At 52.7% G+C, this 23,455-nt stretch overlaps 1 protein-coding gene and 1 non-coding gene across 8 annotated transcripts in view; one reads left to right on the top strand and one right to left on the bottom strand.

Annotated features, from left to right (window-relative positions):
• Window positions 1–23,455, bottom strand: part of CTIF (cap binding complex dependent translation initiation factor) — a 315,019-nt gene that overhangs the window by 241,403 nt on the left and 50,161 nt on the right. The window contains exon 1 of one of the 7 annotated variants that reach the window (XM_043889186.1): window positions 18,321–18,657. The exons of 5 other annotated variants lie outside the window; for them this stretch is intronic. The gene's annotated coding sequence lies outside the window, so the exon portion shown is untranslated. Of the gene's footprint in view, window positions 1–1,472; window positions 1,547–18,320; window positions 18,658–23,455 lie in introns of those variants that run through there. One more of the 7 variants, XM_043889189.1, reaches the window with a different exon arrangement.
• On the top strand, window positions 16,915–16,987 carry TRNAG-CCC. Its single transcript has one exon. It is a non-coding gene; the product is annotated as a tRNA-Gly (tRNA).

Genomic DNA, 23,455 nt, shown 5'->3' with positions numbered 1-23,455 from the left:
CCACAAAGGGCTTTCGGCGCCTCGAACGTGTTGTGGATAATAAAGACAACTTCCTAGTATGTTTAAAAGAACATTTGAATTTCAAAATCTTGGATTACTGAGAGCGTTTTTAGGACACAGTTATTCACCAATACTTAAGACTTCGTTGAGTTTTTAATCGTAATGAATCCAAAACAGGACAAGCAGCGGCCCGAGGGGTTCCAGAAATGCTGCAAGACCATGAAGGCTGACTCCCCCAAACCCTCCCCAGGCTCCCCGGAGGCTTTGTTGACCATGGGGAAGGAAGAACTGCCCCAGCAGGCCCACATTCTCCAGCTGACTTCCTGCTTCAGGTTTTGGCTTTTGGCTGCTGCACTAGACCCAGGCTCCCTTGGACCCCAGACCAGCTACAGGGGGTACGTGCTGGGCTTCAGCGCGGTGACCTGGCTCGTGGGTGTGTCCACCTGCCCCAGAGGGAGAAGCCTGTGGTTTCAGGCTTGGGTGCTCTCTGCTGAGTGAGGGAACCCAGGGGTGGAGGCCTAGGTGGCGGTGAGTGTGCAGGCATTTTGCTCAGATTGAAATAAGTGTGCCTGATGGTGCAAAGGCCACTTCCTCCACCTGCCATTCAAGGCCCAGAGTGGTCTTACATCCTTCCTACCACCAAACCCACCGCTCAGACAGCTGCCTCCCGCCCCCTGGCCACTCTGCTTTTTGTCCTGGATGCAAGTCAAGTGTGGCAGGCTTCAGAACTTAAGAGGGCCCTGAGCGTACACTTTCTCCCAGTTACTCAATCAAACATTAACCTAGGAACTCCTGGGAGAGGATTCTGTAAATGTAATTAAACTCCAAGTCAGCAGATCTGAAGAGAGACAGAGTATTCAGCAGGGCCTGACCCAATCACATGAGCCCCTTATATCCAAGGCTGGAGGGAGAGACAGAGTTGCCTGCCTGAAGGAGAAGGAATGTGTGCAAGGATCGTGGGCAGCCTCTAGAGGCTGAGAGCCATCCCTGGTCGATGACTGATCAGGAAAAGTGCTTCTGGCCTGCAACAGCAAGAAGTAAATTCAACAAGCCCTGAACTTAGGGGCAGGTTTCGTCTCCCAGAGCCTCCAGACAGAACCCAGCCTGACCGACACCCTGATTTCAGCTTCCTGCTATACCGAGAGGGGCTTCTTACTTCCAGCCCTGTGAAATGATAAACAGGCATCATTCCAAGCCATTAAGTTTGTGGCAATAAACCACTAACATGGGACACTCTTTCTGCCTCTGTGCTTTTGCTCATACTGTATCCCTCACCCAAAGTCACTTTCCCCTTCCTTCCACCTGCCCAGTCTCGGGGTCCTTATACTCACGAGGGGCTAGAACCTTAGAGGCCAGTGCCAACTAGCCCAATCCCCAACTTTAACAGCAGCAAGTGGGCAAAGGATTCACCCAGTCTCAGCCTAGGGGCATGAATACAACAACCCTATTAATAACAGGAGCTGCTAATGTACCTGCACAAGTAGCCTGGGCCAGCATCCTCCTCAGCACTCCATAGACCTTCATCCACTTACTCCTCACTGTAACTCTATCCAATTGATACAAAAAGAGAAAACTAGGATTCAGGGAGGTTAAGTAACTTGCCCAAGAACACACAGCAGAGCCACGGGTCCACCTACACCTCACTCCCTCTTTTTTTTTTTAATGGAATCTAATTGCTTTACAACATTGTGTTAGTTTCTACTATACAACAAAGTCAATCAGGTATGCGTGCGTGCTAAGTCATGTCCAACTCTGCATGACCCCATGGACTAGTGTAGCCCACCAGACTCCTCTGTCCATGGGATTGTCCAGGCGAGAATACTGGAGTGGGATGCCATGCTCTTTTCCTGGGGATCTTCCTCACCCAGGGATCAAACCTGTGTGTCTTACATCTCCTGTATTGGCAAGGGGGAGTCCTTTACCGCTACCGCCACCTGGGAAGCCCCAAATCAGGTATATGTATACTATCCCTGCCCTTTTGGACCTCCCTTTCACCCCCACCCTCGCCCCCACCATCCCAGCCATCTAGAGCATGGAGCTGAGCTTCCTGGGCTTTATCATCCCACCTCCTGGCAGCCTGCTCAGGCCCTCAGGAAATCTCCCACGCCTTTTACCACCGCCCTTGCAAAGCCCAGTGAATTCTTCAGCGCTGTGTGTGTGTGTGTGTGTCCTAACCTCCACTGGGCTGCAGGCTCGAGAGGGCCGGGCCCCGTGCCTCGCTCACACAGGGCTCTGGGCAGGCGGCCGGCCTCGGCAGGATAGGGTGATAAGGTCGGTGCCCAGAGAAGGCTGAAAAGGAGCCGCCTGCAGAAAAGGCCAGTGTCTGAGGCCGCGCCCATGATTCCTCGAAGAACTTCAGATCTTATCACGGGCTTCTGGCTCCCGACTCAGGTGCGGGCAGAGGGCCGGGCTCTGTAGGAACTAGACAGGAATGTTTCCAGGAGGACCAAGTGCCCAGCCCGGCCTACACAGCCGGCTCCGCCCACAGGCCGGCTCCGCCCACATGGCCGGCTCCGCCCTGCCCTGCTGGGGCTCCGAGGCTCTCACGGGCCTGTGACGGGGGCCACACCATCGTCTCCTGCGCAGCCTGACGGCACGTCCCCTCAGCCACCCAGGGCTCCTCGGACACGGGGCACCTCGGAGCGGGAGGAGCTGACAGCCACCGCGGCAGCCCTGGAAGGGGACAAATCCTCCCTCTCGGCCTCTCAGATAAAGCTGAGGCGCCTTCTCCGTGGTCCCACAGGGAGACCCAGGGCACGGAGCCCAGCGGCCCACAGTGGTGACCGGACAGTCCGTGACGCCCCTTTGCCGACCCCCTCCTTCTGTGTCTCTCCCCACAGAGAGACCTGTTCCTGGGGTATCACTTGGGTTGGGCTCATTTGTCTGTTCTACAATGAGCCCCAACCAGGGTGCAAGTCCCTCCTTCAGAAGAAAGCCCCGAGCTTTCTCTCTTTACCGGAGGAGAGGGAGGCAGGAGAGAAGCGATTTGCGCCTGCCTCATCCATCTCCTAGGCCATCAGCCAGGCACTCACTCCCCCACTTTCAATAGAGGTAAAGCACATATAACTCAAAATGTACCACTGTAGCCATTTTCAAGTGTACAATTCAGTGGCATTAAGTACATTCATCAAGCTATGGTTCTTCCAATAGTCATGTACGGATGTGAGAGTTGGACTATAAAGAAAGCTGGGCGCCGAAAGATTGATGCTTTTGAACTCTGGTGTTGGAGAATGCTCTTGAGAGTCCCTTGAACTGCAAGGAGATCCAACCAGTCCATCCTAAACGAGATCAGTCCTGGGTGTTCATTGGAAGGACTGATGCTGAAGCTCAAACCCCAATACTTTGGCCACCTGATGCGTAGAACTGACTCACTGGAAAAGACCCTGATGCTGGGAAAGATTGAAGGCGGGAGGAGGGGACGACAGAGGATGATGGTTGGATGGCATCAGCAACTCGATGGACATGAGTTTGGGCAAGCTCCGGGAGTTGGTGATGGACAGGGAGGCCTGGCATGCTGTAGTCCATGGGGTCGCAAAGAGTCGGACACGACTGAGCGACTGAACTGAACTGAAGTACATTCACAGTATTACATAAGCACCACCACTATCTGTTTCCAAAGACTGTCATCATCCCGACAGAAACGTGGTGCCCATTAAACAGCCCTCCATCCCCTGTCGCAGCCTCTGGCGACTGCCCTACTTTCTCTCTGAACTTGACTCCTCTGCATATCTCATTTAGGTGGCATCATACAACATCTGTCTTTTTGTGACTGGCTTATTTCACTTCTAATGTTTTCAAGATTCATTCACATTGTAGCATGTGTCAGAATTTCACACCTTTTTGTGGATGAATAATAATACACTGTGTTACAATAACAGATTTATGTATGGACCACATTTTGTTTATCATCAATGGACACTCAGGCTGTTCTCACCTTTGGCTAATTGTGATTAATGCTGCTACATATATGGGTGTACAAGTATCTATTTGAGTTCCTGTTTGCAATTCTCTGGTAACTCAGACAGTAAAGAGTCTACCTGCAATACGGGAGACCTGGGTTCGATCCCTGGGTCGGGAAGATCCCCTGGAGGAGGAAATGACAACTAACTCTAGTATTCTTGCCTGGAAAATCCCATGGACAGAGGAGCCTGGCAGGCTACATACAGTCCATGGGGTCACAAAGAGTCAGACACGACTGAGCGACATCACTTGCTTTCTTCTTTCTTTTGCAATTCTCTGGAGTAAAAGCCTAGAAGGACCGCTGTACTTTTAACGTAAAAACAGTGAGGAGGCACGGAGTGAACTCCAGGCTGGAGGAGACCAGGGAAATAAAGAGATACTTCTCTCCAGGACTTGTTCTGCTCCCTTCCTGCTGGTGCTCTGGGGTCTCCTCCTGGCTCCGCTTTTCACTCACAGCATGATCAGGATATGCGCTCAGTCGCTTCAGTCGTGTCCAACTCTGCGACCCCATGGACTGCAGCCCACCAGGCTCTTCTGTCCATGAGGTTCTCCAGGCAAGAATACTGGAGTGGGCTACCATGCCCTCCTCCAGGGGGTCTTCCCGACCCAGGGATCAAACCTGTGTCTGGCAGGTGGGTTCTTCACCACTAACGTCACCTGGGAAGCATAGAGCAGGATGGGAAATCCCCAGACAGTTGGGCTGCTGAGTAAGCTGAGAGCCAGCAAGAAGAGCTTATGTTTTAATGATCAGTGAAAAGTGGAAAGGGGGCTGGGCCCAGAGGAAGGAGAAAGAGAGGCAAGGCTGAACAAGGAGAAAAAACACCTCCCCCAGCTGCAGCCATCCAAGATGTGGTCTGTGGGGCTGAGGCCAGATCTCAGGAACACACCCTGCAGCCTTCCAGGCCCCCCTCCTTGCCCGGCCGTGCCCCCAGCCCCTGCCAGGTGATGGATGCCCAGGAACAAAAAGGCAGGCAGCAGGCATGGGGAAAATGCTGAGGCCGCACTTGGCTGTAACGGGCAGGCAGCCCCGGAGCCTGCAGGCAGGAGGCGGGGCCTGGGTGGGCACAGAGGGGCTGAGGCCGCGGGGCGCTGTGGTTCCTTGGGAAACCAGTGTCAGCAAAGGCACTTCTGCTGACGCTGCTCCGGCTGAAGTCAGGAATCTTGCTCCCCCGACCCTCTGGGCCTGCCCGCCTCTCAACCTTCACTGGGGCTCATGGAGCTACATCAAGGACGAGGGCTCTAGAGGAGAAGGCAGGGCCCAGAGAGGAGAAGCTGGAACCATCCCAGCCCTCTCAGCATCCTTTCCCACCGGCCCTGTGACAAATGGCATTAGCAGCTGTAAATGTAGCCAATCCCTTTAAGAACAGCCAAGCATTAGAGGAATTACCTCCTCTCCAACCCCCAGGACCAGTTCAGTGACCTGCCAACCAGATGAGAGTCTCTGCTTTGCAGCCTGCCAGCTCTTCTCTGGGGGCACCCAACAATTCCAGGCCCTGAAAAGGGGAGCCCTGCACCCCTCACCCTCCAGTGGACCCTTTCGCCACAGGTCCTCAGCACACACCTTGGCCAGGACTTCCTCAGAGAGGAAGCCCAGGGCTCATTTTCCGGCTTTCGGCTCCACAAAGGGTCTGGCCTCCTGGCCCGCAGGCCCCACTACAGGGAGTGGGCTCTTGAGCTCAGTGACCCCGGGGACTCACAGGTCTGTCCCCCCGAACCCAGCAGGACAGCAACTCTGCAGATGGATGACAGGCCCCTCTGAGCTGTGGTGAGCGGCAGGGCCCAGCCAGTCAGCACTGCTCCCTCACTGTTGAATGAATCGCATCTACCCACCACTTCTCCAGCACCCCTTTCCTGAGCCATGGGGCCTCAGTCCCCCACCTGGACCCCCTCCAGCAGGCGCTCCTGATGACCCTGCTCCACACCAAGGCCTGCCCTTCTCCCTTCCCGCCTCCACACACAGCTGACAACTGCCACCTACACGCAGAGCCTGCAGCCCCCAGAGCAGGGCCAGGCCGGGCTGCCCCGCCCGGAGTGTGGGAGGAGAGAGGCCAGCTGCCAGGGGAGGAGGGCGCCAGAGCCCTCCCCGAGGAAGCCACGGGCACCCCCTTCACCACGTCCTGCTACCAAGCCACCCCTCCGAGACCAGCCCACGCCCCAGCTCCTGCACAGACACGACTCAGGAAGAAGGCCTTCCCTTCCCCTCAACCTGCAGTCCTCACGCTCAGCCACCGGTGCCAGTGCTGGCCCGGGACTCTGGGCCTGCTGGTGTTCACCACAGAAAAGCAGGGGGCTTCGGAAGAGGCCTCTGTGTACACGGGCCTCAGACCCTCAACCACCGGAAGTGGAAAAGTTCAGAAATACTAGGAGCTGGAGGCTACCCCAGATATCAGCACTGTTTACCATTGCAGAAGTGAGGACACCTGGTGTCCTCCACATGTCTGATATCAGTGTAACCCTCTGTCACTCAAACATCAGACAGGGCTTAGCTGGGGCGCTGTTTTTCTAACTACAAGTCTCCATGGCTTCTGTGTACTGCAAAATAAACTGAGTGTAAGACAAAATCCAGGAGACACAGGTTCGATCCCTGGGTGGGGAGGATCCCCTGCGGGAGGGCATGGCAACCCACTCCAGTATTCTTGCCTGGACAATCCCATGGACAGGACAGAGGAGCCTGGTGAGCTACAGTCCATGGGGGCACAAACAGTCAGACACGGCTAAGCACACACAAGACAAAATCATGATCTCAGCATTAAAATGGTAGAACGAAGTTGAAAATTCCAGTGAGTAACACACATTAAAAGTGGAACTATTGTTTCATGGAAATTTTGTCTCATCTAAATATATCACGGAAATACATTTTTATTTCTGTGATGTGTGGTCAAAACAGTTTATGAAAAACGGCCCAGAGCAGCACTTCCCAAACTTGCACATGTGCAGTGATCACTGGTGATCTTGTTAAAATGCAGATTTGGATTCGGTGGACCCCAGGTGGGGCCCGAGAGGCTGCATGTTTCACAAGCTCCCAGTTGGTGATGCTGCTGCTGGTCAGAGGACCACGCTTTGAATAGCCAAGATCTAGAAAAACCGGTCACATCCTCTCTATCCACTATTCAGCTATTCCATCCTGGCTGGAAGATGGGTAGATTCTCCATCCTGACTCTCTGGCCTGCTGGCCGGCTCTCAGGGTAAGGGGCAGTTTCTCTCGTGGCCAACTCAGGGCAGGACCTCAACAGGCTGAATGAATGTTTATCCGTGGGCCCTGGGACCGCCTACTTCCACCCTGGGCTCTCAGCATCAGGACCACATAACAGCGCTCACTTAGAGTCAGACAGGGCCAGACATACCCAGCCGCTCTCACCAAGTTGGAGGGACTCCTGAAATCTAAGCCACGTGACCTCAACAGATCTTAAAGAATTCAGCGGTCCAGCCGCTGCTCTATCCCTGGATGCTCCTGCTGCCCAGACGAGGACACTGGAGCCCAGAGAAGCAGAGGACCTGCTCGGAGACATTCAGATGCCTAATGGATAGAGCCTGGCCTGTAATGCAGGTCCCCAAGCCCCTGAGAGTCTCCCATCCCCAGAAAGCCTCTCCTGAGCTGAGTCACCTCTCCCTTCCCCCAGTGACTGCCAACGTCTTTGGACCCCAAGTGCAGTTCTGGGTCACAGTCATTAACATCAGTCGTGTCTGACTCTTTGCAACCCCATGGACTGTAGCCTACCAGGCTCCTCCATCCATGGGATTTTCCAGGCAAGAATACTGGAGTGGGTTGCCATTTCCTTCTGCATAACATCAGCCAGTTACTCCTAAATAACAGACGACCCCCAAGTCATTGCATCATTTTCACACCCTCACTCCACACAGAGCCCTGGGCCAAGCTCTGTGGATTTTCAGAGCTTCCATGGAGAGAACAAGGGACCTGGGCCTCACTGCTCTCTCCCCAGAGCAGCCTCCGGATAACTGAGAAACTGAACTCGTTTTGCCAGTGAGGGGACAGATCACCATGAGCCTGGAAGGCAGGAGCGTTGCTGTGAGCCCTTCTCTCCCCAGCACACTCACCACAGCGGCATCGGGAGAGGCATCTGAGGAGGGGTTCGGGGGGAGACAGAACAGATGCACTCATCACGGTCCATGCAGAGGACACCCCATCACATTCCAGTCTCACAACTGGGATTTCCTCTGGAGGAAAAAAAGGCTTCCCAGGTGGCACAGTGGTAAAGAATCCGCTTGCCAATGCAGGAGACGCAAGAGATTCAGGTTCAATGCCTGGGTTGAGATGATCCCCTGGAGAAGGGCATGGCAACCCACTCCAGTATTCTTGCCTGGAAAATCCCGTAGGCAGAGAGGCCTGGCGGGCTACAGTCCATGGGGTCACAAAGAGCTGGACACGATTGAGTGGAGAACGCATGCTGGAGGAAAAACAGATGCTCTCCAACCCTGCGGAGGCCTCCACACCAGCAGAGGAGCCCAGACCAATCAGGAGGAGGGCATCCATGATGGACTCGAGATGCCCAGCCCCTGCTCTGTCCCTGGACGTCCCTGCTGCCAGGTCTGCCCTCCCCTCCAGCCTCCGGAGCCAACAGAAGACTCCACTGGGCTCCAGGCGCTGACTGCACCCCTGCTCCCTTGGCCAAGCACGGGCTGCCTCCTGACACCTTCTCACCCTCCCTTGTGCTGCTACCCAACTCTTACCCTGCTCTTGAATTTTTTATGGGGTTTTATCTCGTCCTGACAAGACTTCACGGTCCTTGGGGGCCCCGCTTCTTCCTATATTTCTCACCATCTCAAGCCCAGGATGGCAGACTGGTCCCCGGGCCCCCAGCCCTCTCACGCCCAGCCTGGGACACACCTTCCCCGAGAGTGGGGTTCGCCAGCTCCTTTGCCCGCTGCTGCTGGGCCCAGGCTCCCCCCCAGCCCCCTTCCCAGCTCTTAGAACATTACAGCCAAGGATGCTTTGGGGTAGGGGGGTGGCGGGGAGGGGGAAACCTGTCCCATCCCCCATCTCTACAGCCGCCAGAGTCACCTGGTCCCAGAACCAAGACTGCAACCTCTTCCCACCGCATTCTAGACCTTTCTTAAGGCAATTCACCTCCACAAGTAATGAGCACCTGCTGTATGCTGTGCCCCACAGTTTGAGGGAGCATGGAAGTCACAGGCCGCAGGGTCACTGGTCAGCCAGCCCCACACCTGGCTGGAGTCAGGTAGCTTCTTCCCTGTCCCCTCCCCGTAAGACAGGGGAACATCACAGCTCCGGGTTCCAACGCAGGCTAAACCAAGCTCTGTAACCTTGAGTAGCCTGTTTCCACATCTTTAAAGTTGACTGGTGATGAAAGTACCATCTAGGTAAAGTGTTGGGAGGATGAAGTGAGAAGGAACTCGTGAGAAGTTGAGAGTGTGGGTCCCACCCCCAGCCTTCAAAAGCTTCCGAGTTGACGGACAAAGACTGGAAACTCAGAGCACACCCAGAAGGGAGCCCCGCGGTGTCCTCTCTGAACCCAGCATCGCCTCTGGGAGAGCACCTCGGGTAAAGGCCTCCAAGCTCCTCTGAGCCTGGTGGCCCAGCGCCCGTCTCAGGTGACACCCTCTCCACTGTCTCTCTTGGGGTATCCAGGGTCCCCATCATCCTGCTCCCTCCTGGCCATGGCTCCCTGAGCCTGCCCAGCTGGAGCGGTGACAGGCCCAGGTGGTTTGCAAGAGGTTGGCGGGGGGTCTCAGAAGCTGGAGCAGGCTCCACACAGCCTGTCCCTGGGGGTGTGAGGGCAGGGGGCTGTGACCCCCGGGCCGGTCTCGCCGCTGAGGAGGAGAGCTGGCTCCCTCTGAGACCAGCATCCCTTCCCTCCACCCTCCTCACCCTGCAGGCCGCTCAGTCAAGCCCACCTCCGGATGCCACCCTGACCACGCCAGCTCACAGAGTCCCCCTGGACACCCACAGCAGCTGCCCACTGGGCCTTTCGGCCTCTGTCCCCAGGCACCTTGGATGACCAACTCCTCCTGCACAGGCAAGTAACCACAAAGCAGAGACTGCAAAGGCTCATTCGGGGTTATACCATTACGTCTGTCCAGTATTTTTAAAATATTCAAGCCAGTTTTACAAACCAGAAGATTTCACAGTAAAATCCCCATTTCTGATGTCCTTCAAAGCCTGGGAGATCCACCAATACTGGCCACCTCCCCACACTGGAAGCTTGAGCAAAGCGGGGCTGGGCTCTTCGGACAGGGCATGCAGTGGCCAGTCCTCCACAGACCCCAACGCTCCCTAATTCCCCACGGCCCACAGCCATCACTCTCATGAGGCTCCACGCATTCACACGTTACCTGCCTGGTCCTCGCCAACATCCAAGTTTGAGCCCCTCCTGCAAGAAAGTAATGAGGAGTGTCCCTAAGAACCTGGCAATCAAGAACAAGGATTGTCCCCTGGGAGTTACAATGGGAAATCAATACACAACAGTCTAAAATAGAAACACGCAGAGTCACTGCAAAGGGGGAGAAGGAAAGGTTTCCGGATCAGCAGGATGCCACCCTAACCTGGTTGAAGACAAGCCACAGAGCTATTACAGGAAGACTGTGTCACTCTGCAGAGATTGGGCTGCACTGGAAACAAAGAAAACAGTCAACCACAGAAGGCAGTGTACCCCCAAACTCTGTTCAGGGAAAGAGGCGCACCTCCTGGGTGTCTTCAGGGGGTCCAAGTAAATGGAAAGGGTTGTCCCACTGCTCCCTGTAAAGCCCCCACCGCACTCCAGTTCAGTCTTAGGGGCTGCCTCCTTCCTCGGCTGAACTACAAGGTCTTGGAGGCCGAGGACAAGCCTGCTCCTTCCCCTGTGACCTGGGAGCCAGACCTGAGCCCACCGTAGACATTCAGTTAATCACTGAGTATTTGATATGAGAGTTGGAGCATAAAGAAGGTTGAGTGCTGAAGAATCGATGCCTTCAAACTACGGTGCTGGAAAAAAAACTTTTGAGAGTCCCTTGGACAGCAAGGAGATCAAACCAGTCAAACCTAAAGGAAATCAACCCTGAATGTTCATTGGAAGGAACGATGCTGAAGCTGAAGCTGCCATAATTTGGCCACTGGATGTGAAGAGCCAACTCATTGGAAAAGACCCTGATGCTGGGAAAGACTGAAGGCAGGAGAAGAGGCGACAGATGGTTGGATGGCATCACCGATTCAATGGACATGAGTGTGAGCAAACTCTGGCAGAGACAGGGAAGCCTGGTGTGCTGCAGTCCACGGGGTCACAGAGAGTCGGGCATGACTGAGTGACTAGACAACAGCAATTTGGGGCTTCCCTGGTGGCTCAGTGGTTAAAAAAATATCCGCCTGCCAGTACAAGAGACGTGGGTTCGATCCCTGGTCTAGGAAGATCCCACATGCCTCGGAGCAACTAAGCCCGAGCACCACAACTACTGAGCCTGTGCTCTAGAGCCCGGGAGCCGCAGCTACGGAAGCCCGCGCCCCCGGGAGCCCGCGCCCCGAGAGCCCATGCTCCACAAGCCAAAGCAAAGAGAAGCCCTTGCATCGCAATTGGAGAGTAGCCCCCGCTCACCACAACTACAGAAAAGCCCTCACAGCAATGAAGACCCAGCACAAATAAGTAAATAAAGGGCTAAACAACAACAACAATTTGATGCTGGATTCTGGAATTAGACAATGGATGACAGGTAACTGAGGTTCTGTCCCCTTGGTAATCAGCAGGCAGGAAGCAGCTGGCTGCCAGTGGGCAGAGATGAGGCAGGGGCGGAGGGCATGTTAGCAGTGAAATGAGCTAGCACGGTAGGCTGGGGGAAGACCCCCTCTTTGGCTGACTAGCTTGCACGTATCACACACGATGCTGGAAGCCCACTAGACAGCAACCACAGGAATCTCAAACTTGACCCAGTGCCTGGGCGCTTATTATTCTCCCTGCATCCGCCAGGAACTGCAGGCAGAACTGAACAGCACAAGCCCAGGAGTGTAAAAACCACAGAAAATGGAAGCCCAGACCCCCTGATTCCAGGCCCTGAGCCAGCACACCCATGCTGCCCCTGCCTTTGCTTGGAGGACCCCAAGAGGGGTGCTCCTACTCAGGGCCAGCTGCCTTTGACTTTCACTGAAGCAGCAAAGCAAACCATCAATATGATATTCCCCACAGACTGTAGTCCCCATAGATTCCAAACTATTTCCCTCTAATATCATACTTACTTTTCAAATTAAACTATACACAGTTCCCTCGATACATAAAAGAAAACAACTAGCATTTATTGAGCATTTACTATGTGCTGAATTCTGTGCTAAATGCTTGTCATATATTTTACTTTAATCCTCAAGACACTCCTATAATGAAGGCACATTTTTGGTCCCATCGTACAAATCGGGAAACCGAGGCAGAGAGGAGTTGCCCAAGGTCATCTGTTAAGAGGTGAGCTGAGTCAGGTCTTGAGCCCAAATGGCTCCAAGATACCGTACGCTGACGAAACAGAAGTGAGGAGCCCAGAGCCCCACCCATTCAACAAACTGGTCCTGGCCCAACACTGCCCATGAGCTGCTGGACCCCATGGTCACTGCTGAAGCGGGTCCTGGAGCTGCTGCAGGTTAAGGCTTTGTGTCTTTCACAGGATAACAGAGTAAGTTACCATCAGATATGAATGACTGAATCAGATCTTAAGTTATCTGTCGAGCTTGGGCTGGGGCTCTGGGCCTCCTGCCTTTGGATCTGCAAGTCCAGCACCATCCTGCCAGTCGTCTCTCAGTCACCATTTGTACGAGGGAGACAGGTGTGCATCACCACTTCCCTCTTACCCATGGGGACCCTGGAACAACGTGCATATGGCTTCCCAACAGGAAGGACCACAACCCAGGCATCCTGACTCTAGCCCTGGGGGTTTCCCCAGGACCAGCATCAGCTCAGGGTCCCACTGCCTTCTGGCATGAGCCAATAATCACTGACCGTTCCCACCAGCTTGTGTTATGATGGGGTAGAAACTGAGGGATGAAGGAGAAAGGGACTGGCTGGAAGGGATGAAAGCCCTATGAGGTACAGAGCCTTCTCCAGGAGAGAAGGGATGGGAAAGCCAAGTTCTGCAGACCACAGGCCTCTGCTGGCTACGGCTGTTACCTTGTAGAGCACAGAACCCCATCACCAAGTTCTCGGCAATGACGGCCAAGCCAGAGATGAGAGCTACTGGCCACGGCCACGTTGCAGACTCAGGTACGAGACTTCTCCGGGGGCTGGTTTTCCCCAAGTGTTTCTCTCTGGGACGTGCTAAGGCCACATATTTAGGAAAATAGGCAGCCAGAAAACCTGAGTCCAGATCACTCCCATTGGGCACCCATGACAGTATGTGTTCTTGTGGACCTTCTAGAGTATCATTTGGTCTCTCCCATCACTATACTTTCAAGGCAGGGTAGGAGTTCACAGAACTTGGGTGGAAGGCCCATGGGCTCCAGTGGGAGGGCTGTGGACTTGCTGATCCCAGGCCTCTGTGACCTAGGAGCTCTCCTGGGGGACTAGTTTGAGGCAGCAGCAAGAAGGACTCCCAGGTGCAGCCAGATGCCTTGCAGGGGGAAGAGAGAACTCGCCTGGTGGCAGATCTCGATGGCTGCTCTTATTAGGCCATCACAGTCATTGGGCTCTATTTCCCATTTTCCCTGCGGTTAATTCCCCTCACTAGAGTGTGGGAGCAGCAGATAACCTCTTTAGGGGCACCCAGCAAGAGCAGTCTGTAGCCAGTTACAGCCACAGGGAGCAACTGAGTGGTTAACTGGCAGATAATTAACTGAAGAAATTCCCCACAGCCCTCTGCAAGCTCTGCTGAGAAGGGGAAAGGAGGATATAGAAAGCTAGAAAGGGGCCTCTGTTGTCTCCAAAGTCACTGGATGTCACTCCAGAATCCTGGGAGCTGAGATGTAGAATGGTCTCTGTACGTTGAATCAAGTGTGAGTGAGGATGTGGAGAAATTAGAAGGCTCATACTCTGATGGTGGGAATGAAAAAGGATGCAACTGCTTTGCACAACAGTCTGGTAGCTCCCCAAATGATTACACATATAGTTAATATATGATCCAACAATTCTAATGTGTGTCTGTATACACATAATGCGTGCTAAGTTGCTTCAGTTGTGTCCGACTTTTGCGACCCTACGGACTATAGCCTGTCAGGCTCCTCTGTCCAGCTCTATGAAAACCTAAAAGACCTCCTAAAACTAACATCAAAAATAGATGTCCTTTTCATCACAAGGGATTGGAAAGCAAAAGTAGGAAGTCAAGAGATACCTGGAATAACAGGCAACTTTGGCCTTGGAGGACAAAATGAAGCAGGGCAAAGGCTAACAGAGTTTTGTCAAGAGAACACAGTGATCACAGCAAACACCCTTTTCCAACAGCACAAGAAACAACTCTACACATGGACATCACCAGATGGTCCTACCGAAATCAGACTGATCACACTCTTTGCGGTAGAAGATGGAGATGCTCTAAACAGGCCCAGAGGAGCATCATCAACACATGGAAGGAATGTTATTCTTATTGGTTTGTTCTGCATGACCAAAAAATGTACATAAAACTACTAGGTATAAATACAGGAGAAAACTTAGAAAGCAAATTCCAAGACCCACCATTATTTTATGAGACACAAAGGAAAAATGCTGCCAATTAAACTATGACATAATGCTTTAGTGACAGTCCTGAGTGCAAACAAATGGGTCACGTGAGCTTTGAGGAGGTTTCATCTCTTCTGAGGGATTGGGGAGTTTCTCTTGCCTTTGGCGGCATGTAGGAGACTGATAATTCCTGTCGCTTTAAAAGAAAATATGAAATTGCAGTCCTTCCTCTAACAACACATATTTGCTTTTCTAATATCAAATCAAGCCCCCACTACTGTTTCCATGTCCCTCTGTGGACACAGTAACATTTGGTATCAATAATAGGTTATAGTGAGATCTTTTGGAAGACATTTCGAGTGACAATTCACTTAACAGGTGGGTGGCCAACAACACACCTAATACAGCTGAGGTCATGACAGTCTGAACGGCAGGACCACGTTCACACCTGCTTAGGAAATGACAGCGATGCCATGTGACACAGTGGCTCTGCCAAGTGGCTGACAGCCAGTGGTAATGAGATGCATCCTTATTTCAGAGATACTAGCAGGTGGGGGGGAAAGCATGGCTCCCAGAAGCAATGAAATGGGCAAGCCAATCCCTCACGTTACAGATCAGGAAATACAGGCACAGAGCTGACATGACACATCCCAAACCGTGGAGCCAGGACTAAAACCCTTATTAGTTGAGATTTGTGCCAACGTTGTTTCCTTTCTACTCCCTCAGGCTACCTCCAGGAGACTGCTATCTCTAAGCTCCTCTTACATTTTCTTGCTTAAAAAAAAAACAAAAAACAAGCCAGTCTTTTAGAGCATATACAACAATAAGATGAACATATCAGTACAAACAGTCTCAGCCCTACAAGCCCATGAAGATGGGCTCATTCCAATGCCATCTAAGGGACCACCTTAAACATGTATATAGGCAAAGAAGGACCATTAGTTTATAGCTGTCAGGAGACTGCATTTCCACTCCCCACAGGCTGATCCCCAGGCTGCCATCCAACAATATTGTGCCATGTTTATGAATGAGGCTGGCCAGGTGTTTTCTTTTGAGTTACATGCTCTCCCTGTGGGTGGGGGCCCAGGGGAGACAACCTCCCCATCAGATCGCCTATGAAGAGTCTGGAAATGCCCTTGCCGAGCCTGATGTTAGAAATCACTGTGTCTGTTGCATGCAGATAGAATATCCGGAGTTCAGATACTGCTAAATTGAGTCTCAGAATCTAAACACGCTGCTTGCATCCTGGCAGTATATGTGTCTTTACAGGACACTGGATCAAGATGCGGAAAAACACATTTTTTTTTTGGTGAGCCTGGGATTGCAGAGCTGGCCCCTTGACATGAACACAGATTAACACATTCAAGTTCTCTTTGCTTCAACAAAAAAGTTCTTTTTCTTTTCCTGTAGCTGGATAAAGAATGAGCCAAAAAGTCTTCAAGGTGAGGACAGATCCAGTTAAACGGAACTCAGATACACTTCCACGAGTAGAAGACAGAAGCCTGAAAACTGAACCGGAAGCAGGCCTGCCCAACATGGATGAGGACAGTGGCCTGTGTTAACAGCCAGGCTGCATGGCGGTGAGCAAGGAGAGCACGGCTCAGATATCAGCAAGAGTCACCGTCTCACCAGGGACACCGGGGCAAGATGGAATTAATGAGAGGCGAGCTGCACTGGGACTGATGCAACAGGAGGCCACTCAGGCCTGGAAGACCGGGGAAGAAAGAAAGAACTAGCTATGGTGCAAAAGGTAACCAAGAATTTGTCTAGCATCCAGCACTGTCAACGGAGAAGAAAGCAACCAACATTCCAGTCTATTTGTAGCGCAAGCCGGGAACACAGCTGGGGACGCTGAGCTGTCACAGCTCGAAAGGAATAGCCCTTCCGCTCACCCCCTGCCCTTGATTCTGGCTCTGCCCCTGGCTCAAAGCGCAACACCTGCCACTTCCTCAGCGCATGCCAGGCGCCCTGCTAGACCCCGGGTGCCAGGTGAGACGTGGCCTCTGCCCTGAGGATCTCCTGGGTGGCAGGCAGAAGACGGGACGTGGTTGGAATTCCCACTCAGGAGCCACAAAGACACTAGTATAAAAGGACACTCGGGAGTCAGCCCAGGGCAACTGGTTAGACAGCCACACTGCATGACCCCCCACAGAGGTCTCCCCAGGGGATAAACCCCACCTTGACAGGTCAGTTGAGAGGATTATGTAAAAATATGTAAAATGAGCGCAGTTCCTGGCAAACAGTAGGCAATCAATACATGATGTGTATACTTGGTGTGCTTATCCCAAATATGCATTGTTTGAGCTCCATAAACATTGGCGCTTAATAATTTGTCTGGTGAATAATAACAAATATTCTTAACAAACAATTAATCATTTGCTCCCTGGTGGTCTAGTTGCTAGGACTCTGTGCTCCCAATGCAGGGGGCCCAGGTTCAATCCCTGGCCGGGGAATTAGATTCCACACATCACACACAGAAATAGCATGCCCTGGCTAAGAAGATCTTGTGTGCTGCAGCTGAGACCCGGTGCGGCCAAATAAGTAAATAAAATTTTTAAAAAGAGCAATAATAACTTGTCCGGGTGACCACTTCACGGTATATACAATTATTGAATCATTATGCTGTACACTTAAAAACTATTAATAACATAACACTCTATGTCAATTATTCCTCAATTAAAACAAACCAAACCAAAATAATAATTTGTCTGGGAAAGAAGGTCAGAGATCACTTTCCTTGAGTGGCCTTGGAGGAGGATGTGTGTACTGGTGGGGAAGGGGAGAGGCCCCAAGTGCAGGGACTGCATCACCAAGGCACCAGCAAGCCTGGGCCAGGGCCAGGTCACCGTCTCCACTGCTGAGGGCCTGGGTTCAACCCCTGGTCAGGGAACTAAGATCCCATAAGCCATGCAGTGCAACTATATATATATATGAAAGTGAAAGTGAATGTGTGGGTCACTCAGTCACGTCCAACTCTTTGTGACCACATGGACTATAGCCAGCCAGGTTCCTCTGTCCATGGGGATTATCCAGACAAGAATACTTGTCATTCCCTTCTCCAAGGGATCTTCCCAACCCAGGGATTGAATCCGGGTCTCCTGAACTACAGGCAGATTCTTTACCATCTGAGTCACCAGGGAAGACCCCACAAATGTGTGTGTGTGTGTGTGTGTGTGTGTGTGTGTGTAAGTAAATAACAAAATAAGATTTTGGCATTTTTATAAGCAAGAAACGACACGCTTTGGTTTAAGAGAAAAAAAAAGTTGGCTGTGGGGTCCCTCTGGCCTGTTGATCACTGGGTTAGAACACTGGCTGGGAGGGACCTCGGCTGTCCCAGCCTGGGGCAGCTGGTCACTCGAAGGGTAACCCCTGCTAGGAGGCACCTGCCACACCAAACGCCAGGCCAGCAGAGCCTTCTGCTCACACCCGTCCTGCAGGAACACCGCCTCATGTGCAAGGCCTTCCCACGTCCATGAGCTGTCTGGCACAGAGGTCATTTTCTACTCTGGCAACGCGCGAAGGCCCCTGCTGGGTGGATGGCATGGTTTCCACCTGTCACCCTGTGCGTCACCGCTTAATCTAGAAATCTGCTGACCTCGTGTGGAGCCCAGAGGTGGGAAATGGCAGCAACACTGGGGTTGCCCCCCTCCCCCGCCCCGCATGGCCCCTGTCCCTGGGAAGAAGGCTGGAGGTGAGAGGTGGGGACCAAGAAACAACCCCCATAAAGCCCTTGTAACTCATGTTGAATGCGTCGATACAGTCAATAAACGCCAGTGCCGTCATTACCGGTGCCACCTTCCTCGTTCCTGCTCTGGGTGTTGCTACAGCATTCCTTCTCTGTTTTTTTCACCACATTGGGACGTCCAGGAGCCCGCCTGCCCACACAGCAGTGCTGTGTGTGCCATCATTACAAACAACTTCCCGGCAGTGGATTCTCCTGCTGGCAAAATACCAAAGGGAAATATGTCCTCAAGCTCTGATTTTAAATGCCCTGAGATGGCACACGCCGTGAGCTTCTACCCAAATCCCCTGCTGTCCTGCAGACTCCCCTGTCTACTTCCAGGTACAGTCTAGAGAGCGGGCAGGCTCCAGCCTTTCTGAGCAGCCTCAGATGGGAGAGGTGCCCGCCACACCTTCCTGCCTTGCTAATCACATCACACGTCTAACTTCCTTCATACCGAGGCCTCTGAAGCCTTCTTAAACATGAATGAGCAGAATTTCACAGACTAAATTGTATGGTTTCCGTTTCATCTCTTGGGACTTATAAGACAAGCCAAATATGTGGGATACCTCTGACTGCCAAGCAGGAAACACCAGGAAACCTGGTAAGAAAATCTCCCCAACTCCCCAGTGACCTCAGCTGGGGTTTCCCCATCCCCCGTGCTACTTGTCCGACATTTAAGACACTCGACCTTGGCGATGCCCACTGGAGGTCTAAGGAATTCGGCTGCAGGGTCTAGGAGCCAAAGGATGGGTTGGAAAGGATGAGGAAGCAAAGGAACAGAAGGTGCCAGAAGCCCCATCATGGGCCCGGCTGTAGGTATAGGTCTGTCTATTGCTTTGGCCATTGGGTCTCCTCATCAGAATCAGCCCAAGTTCTCAGGCTCAAGAAAAGAGAACCCAGCAAGACCCTCCTTTAGCCCAGGGGGATGGATCTGCATGCCAGCACACAGGCTGCATCCATGATCCATTCCTGCCCAGACAACTCCCATATCCCCCTCAAGACCCTTCTCCCCAGGCCTGATTTTCTGGTGAGCTATCTGTTGAAAGGTCAATTACCCACTCACACATGTGTTTCCTCTTAGATGTTGCAGGTCCCTCACATCTTTTTCTTCCTTCTTTCCTGCAACCTCATGGAGATTTTCCAATCTCCCTCACAGAAAGTAGGGGTCAATGAGATGTAAAAGGAAGTTAATGGGCGGGAAACACTTTAAAGGGATTGACTGAGCCGGCACATGACTTTTGTCCTTTCCACTTTTTCCTCCTTGTGTGGAATGCAGGCATGATGTCTGGAGCTCCAGCAGCTCTCTTAGACTATGAGGCAACTTTGAGGCTAGTAAGTAGCCACTCATTCAGCATGGCAAAGCAGAAAGATGGAAAGAACCTAAGCTTCTGATGGCCACAGAATCCCCACACCAGTCCTGGATTCCTGCCTCTAGATTCCTTCTACATGAAAAAAAAAATATATAAATCTCTGCATTGTTTAAACCGATGTTATTCAGGTTTCCTGTTACAGTTGCTGTGGTAAGCAGCTCTTTTAAGATGGGCCTCAGTGACTCTTGCCTCCTGTGTTCCAAACAGAATATGGTAAAATAATAAGATGTCACTTCTGTGATCAGGTTAGAAGAGACTGACTTCTATCTTCCTGACTCTCCGCTGCCTTTTCAGCATGCACACTCTGATGAAGCAAGCTGCCATGCTGGAGAGACCCACATGGCCGGGAGCTGTGGGAAACTTCTGGCCATCAGCCAGTGAAGAGTTGAGGCCTCAACCCAGTAGCCCCAAGGAACTGAACCTCGTCAACAACCACACCAGGGAGCCAGGAAGCAGACACTCCCACAGTCTATCACAGTCCTGGTCAATGCCTCTTTCTTCTACAGCCTTGGGAGAGGCCCTGGAAACAGAGTCCTGCCAGGCCGAACCAAGACTCTGAGCAGCACAAAGTGGGAGACAGTGTGTTTTGTTTGGGGGATGTTTGTTACACAGCAGTAGAGAACTGACACAGCTGCGGATCCTGATCCTAAACGAAACATGAGCAGGACCCTCCCCGCCTTTGGCTTCCATCTCCTTGTCTGTAAAACAGGAGGGTGGGACGGGATGATCTCAAAGACACCTGTCACTTTAAAATGCCAGAAGCCTACAACTTACCCACAGTCACGCCAAAGAGACCCAGCTGTCTTGACCTCCTTCCCTGGGCAGTCAGGCTCAGGAGTCCGTCCACCCATGACAACTTAGTGCTACTTCTTCTGTTCACTGTGACGTGATGCTTCGAGGCAGGGAAAAGAAGCAGGAGACCAGGGTTCTCCTCCCTGTGCCCGGCACACAGGGCCCTGCAGCTCGCACCCCAGGACTTTCTCCTCTTGGCCGACTGGAGGCCTCGGACCCAGCAAGCCCTGGCAGTGACTCCTGCTATTTGTCAAGACGGCTCCCTGAGCAGAACCTCCTGATGAGAAACGCAGGAGGCTGGGCTGACACACAGTCAAGGTTAGTGGGCCAGAGAGGAAAGCGCTTAGCTAAGCCACTAGTTTCCCAGCTTGATTCACTGCTTATGCCATCTGCTATAGTTGAATTATATCCCCCAAAGTGAAAGTGGCTCAGTCATGTCCGACTTTTTGTAACTCCAAGGACTATACAGTCCATGGAATTCTCCAGGCCAGAATACTGGAGTGGGCAGCTGTTCCCTTCTCCAGGGGATCTTCCCAACTCAGAGATCAAACCCAGGTCTCCTGCATCGCAGGCAGATTCTTTACAGTCTGAGCCACCAGGGAAGCCCATAAGAGGTTATACTAGTCTTATAGAGAGGGAAAAATTTGCATATAAAGACATACATACAGGGAGAATGCCAAGTAGGGATAAAAGCAGAGATTGGGGTGATGCCATCTACCAGCCAAGATATGCCAAAGATTGCCACCAAACCGCCAGAAGTTAGAGGACAGGCAGGACACAGAAACTCCCCCACAGCTCTCTGAAGGAATTCACACTGCTGACACCTTGACCTTGGACTTCCAGCCTTTAGAACTATGAAAGAATCAACTTCTATTGCATTCTGTGGTACTTTGATAAAGCAGTCCTATCTGTAACGCTCAGTCGTGTCTGACTCTTTGCAACCTCATAGACTGCAGCACACCAGGCTTCCCTGTCCTCCACTATCTCCCAGAGTTTGCCCAAGTGGATGTCCATCGAGTCGGTGATGCCATCCAACCCCCTCATCCTCAGCTGCCCTCAATTTGCGCATGATATACCTTCATGCACACACTCACACCCATACACACATACACACTCACCCTGGCAAAACATCGTGTGCATTACAAAAACATAACCCCAAACAGAAATTAAAATTAAAAGAAATACATATGCATAAGAGTTCCAACACTTTCTCCAGGTGGCCCCACCTTGGAGTTTTAGGAGATACAGTTGGCGCTATCCATCAATTTCCCCCCGGTCCTTGCCATCTGAGATCCAGGATTCTGACCTTGCTTCTCAGCTCTCTAATTGTTTTCCTGTTGAACCTGATGCCCTGGTGAGGGTTTGGGTGTGGGGTGGCTCTGCCTCCCTCGGGCCTCCCACTCACGCTGGGGCCTGCTGTGGCCTGCCGAGCACCAGGCGAGGAGGGCCCTTGGGCGCACAGCCCCTCATTCCTTGGATCGCTCTCTTTCCCCATCCATCAAAAATAAACCCCGAGCGAAGGCGGATGGAGCCAACTTCAGGGCGGGGTAGGGGCACGCCTGTCTGTCGCGGGCGCAAGGATTTCTGACTCCTTGCCCTCGGGAGCAAGGTCACGGTGTGCATGCGGTGTCTCCAGGTGAGGAGGACAGGGACAGCCTGGATGCACGGGTGCAGGGAGGGAAGGGTGCGGAGTGGCAGCCAGGGAATGTGCGCTCATTCCAGAAACCCCGCCTGGCCTTGCCTGGCTGCCTGGCGTCCGCGTGCAGCTGCCATAAATGCCGGCCGCTGTCAGCCCCACCCCAGCAGCTCGGCCAGCTGACAGGCCCCGAGGACCCTAGCCTCACGCCCCCGACAGCTGTGGAACCCAGACTGCGTAATTCGTGGGGCCCTCCGAGCAAAAGAGGAATGCAAGTGAAGCCTCTGGTTCAATGTAAGGATTTCCAAACACTGACAGCCAGTGTTGGCCGAGCATTAACCCTTCTGAACATGGGGGCCCCCATGTCAGAGCACAGCTAACCCAGGCCTGACTGCTCAGGAGACAGGCCAGACTGCAACCAGGATGCTCCACCCCCGCCCCCAGAGCTGCTAAATTAACTCTCTCCTTCCCAGCCACACATTGCAGAGTCCCCTCAAGAGGTGGGACAGGGAGGGGGGTGTCCTGTTCCAGGGGGCCCCTGTGATGCAGCAGAGGTGAACAGTCACCTCTTTGGTCTGTGGAAGAGAGTCCCCTAAATCATTTGTATAGTAGATAATTTAATGAAGATACTCAGAAAAAACTATCTGAATGACAGTCTAGCGTCCCTCAGGCTGGCCTCAGCCCCAGAGGCAAAAGGACATTCTCACCTTGGCTCATCACCTGTATCTGTCCCCTGCCTGTTTAGGCCTCTTTCTATACCTTCAGAAGAGAACAATCCTTTTTTCTTTTTTTTTTTAAACATCCCAGGGTTGTCAAGAACATGAATACCAGGTCTAAAATACTAAAGAACTCTGAAGACATATTATTAATACCTGTGATGATGACAATAAAGATCATTTTGCTTTGACTGAGTCCTTTCACATGTACGACAAACTTGTCCTTTTCTGCCAAGTCTTCTCTGGGGAATCCGACTCTGGCTGAAACCCCTGTTTCCAGAGAGCGTCCCCTCCCATCAAAGGGCCTCCCCTGCGCACACCCACCAAGTGTGTACTGACCTGAGGCAGCCCTCCTGTGGCCTCCCGAACGCTGAGAGGTGCCACACTCCTGTCAGACACACAGGGCCCCCGGGTCTTTCTGGTCACTGAGGATTCCCAGGGGGGGCGGGACAGGAGAAAACTTTATCGGGCTCATTACAAAAATATGCTGGCTCATCTGGAGACAGGATGTGGGCCCTGCGCAGAGTGCAGTCATCCAGCCTGGCCAGGCCCCACCTGTTTCCGGGCCTCCCCACTCCCAGCTGCCCACCATTCCCTGCTCCCAAGGCAGCCAGCCTCTCCAGGGTAAGAAGAGGACCCCGGAGTTTTGCAATGATTCCCTTTGTTCCTCTCCCCACCCCCAC

Source organism: Cervus elaphus, chromosome 27, assembly GCF_910594005.1.
Source record: "Cervus elaphus chromosome 27, mCerEla1.1, whole genome shotgun sequence".
NCBI lineage: Eukaryota > Metazoa > Chordata > Mammalia > Artiodactyla > Cervidae > Cervus > Cervus elaphus.
The sequence above is the reverse complement of the archived record's forward strand: the minus strand, read 5'-3'. Positions and strand labels throughout refer to the sequence as shown.